Source organism: Schistocerca cancellata, chromosome 5 (assembly GCF_023864275.1).
Source record: "Schistocerca cancellata isolate TAMUIC-IGC-003103 chromosome 5, iqSchCanc2.1, whole genome shotgun sequence".
NCBI lineage: Eukaryota > Metazoa > Arthropoda > Insecta > Orthoptera > Acrididae > Schistocerca > Schistocerca cancellata.
In genome coordinates this window covers 135,894,126-135,895,948 of record NC_064630.1, presented here as the reverse complement: position 1 = coordinate 135,895,948, position 1,823 = coordinate 135,894,126, and the positions used below count along the sequence as shown (strand labels likewise).

The 1,823-nt window shown below is 51.0% G+C and overlaps 1 pseudogene; it reads right to left on the bottom strand.

Moving 5' to 3' along the window:
* On the bottom strand, nucleotides 1-118 carry LOC126189148 (5S ribosomal RNA; annotated as a pseudogene).
* Nucleotides 119-1,823: the final 1,705 nt, after the last annotated feature.

Sequence of the window (1,823 nt, the reverse complement as noted above, 5' to 3'; positions counted from 1 at the left end):
TGCCAACAGCGCTCGGTAGACCGGATGGTCACCCATCCAAGTCCTAACCCAGCCCGATAGCGCTTAACTTCGGTGATCTGACGGGAAACGGTGTTACCACTGCGGCAAGGCCGTTGGGAATCATGGTAGATACCGCCCAAAAAATTTACGTAATAAATATGGCGTCCATCACGTTTTTCATTACATGCTGAATACTGCCTACCGATCCTCGGCATTACTGCGTCCCAAGTAAGTCAGCCAGTGCTATTTCAATCGGAAACGGGGAGGTGTGACGTAACAGGAAGGTAATTTCAACTCTCGCAACTGCCTGCTCTATCTATGCGTTTTGGTGAAACGCTGTTGTTTTCTGGATAGTGCTCCTGTAAGATGCGACGGCCAAGTTGCGCTGGTATCGCGTGAAAGAATTGCCTGTTGTTTGGGACGTGACGGGATTCCACCAGGTGACAACTACCCGAAAGGCTGTTTTGATGGATTTCTCGCCGGCGGTGTCCTTTGTACGTGGAAGAAGAGGCGCCAGGTATTTCCACCGTGTCCTGGCGCGTTCTTTGCCCTGGTGTTCGATCAACAGCGGCCCTCCGCGTTCGGCTCCCACGTCGTACGGATGCCGTGAAATGGACCTTTTCCTGTTAATTTCGGCGCGTCGTCCATCACGTCTGACAGGAATGCGCGCTGCTGCGTCACAGGCCCCCAGCCCGCCTTCCTTCTTTGTCAGCGGAGAATTCCTCGGCCGCAACGCAAACACACCCACACGCGGCCACAAAGGGGAGGCGCGTCCCGGCACTCAGCACCTCTGGGCGCCAAGACGAGCTGCAGCCGCAGGGCCCGAGGTCCAGCTGACTACCTGGCTTCTACTCCGTGTTGCGTCTACTGCAGGAGCGGGTCTGCCGCAAGGAAGGAACGACACGACAGCTGGAGAGTTTAATGGAGCACCAGCTTGATTTGTTGATAATGGAGGAAGGAATCAGCTGTGGCCTTTCTGATGGATCCACTAGCCGGAAAACAGAGAAAGGTTATACGATGCACAGGCTGAACAGTAGGGTAAAAATATTGTATCCTTGCCCGATCCCCTTTTTAACTGGACCACTTCAATCTCAGCCTGTTAGTGTTCCCTCTTGGTTCTTGTACATATTGTAGAGAGCGTGCGGAAAGTATTACTAACGAATTTTTTATTCTGATCTCGAGATCGGTTGAGGTATTACTTGTCACGCATAGTACTCGGTCAACTTTCGCGCTTCGCTGACGCTAGTTGCAACCGTCTATCGCTAGAGGGGTCCGAATCGTAGAGTGTAACACGGCCGAGAGTGAGAAACAGCGTGCTGTATTCGAGTTTGTAACCACAGAAAGAGATCATATATACAGCACCCTCTGCTTCAGCATGACAATGCCAGACCGGACACGAGAGCTGGGACATCTGCAACAATACGACGCCTTGGGTTCACTGCCGTCGATCATCCTCCGATACACTCCCGACTTGGTGCCATCCGATTTTCATCTGTTTCCAAAATTTGCAGAACACTTTCGAGGAGTTCACTGGGATAGTGATGAAGCGGTGCAAGTAAAGGTGAGGTTGTGACTCCGTCAAATATCCTACTGTGACGGTATCAAGAAATTGGTCTGTCGGGGGAGAAATCCATTCTTCGCCAGGGTGACTATGTTCAGAAATAAATATGTAGACAAGACAAATAAAAGCAGAACGTTAATACAGTTTACGAAATCGTTAAGGCTTTCGTGGCCACTTGTTGACAAATTGGCTATTGGCTTCTGTCTCGGGTTCTCCGGCCGACGTTCATCTAATGATTTTTCTGACGTTTCGCCAGCACGAG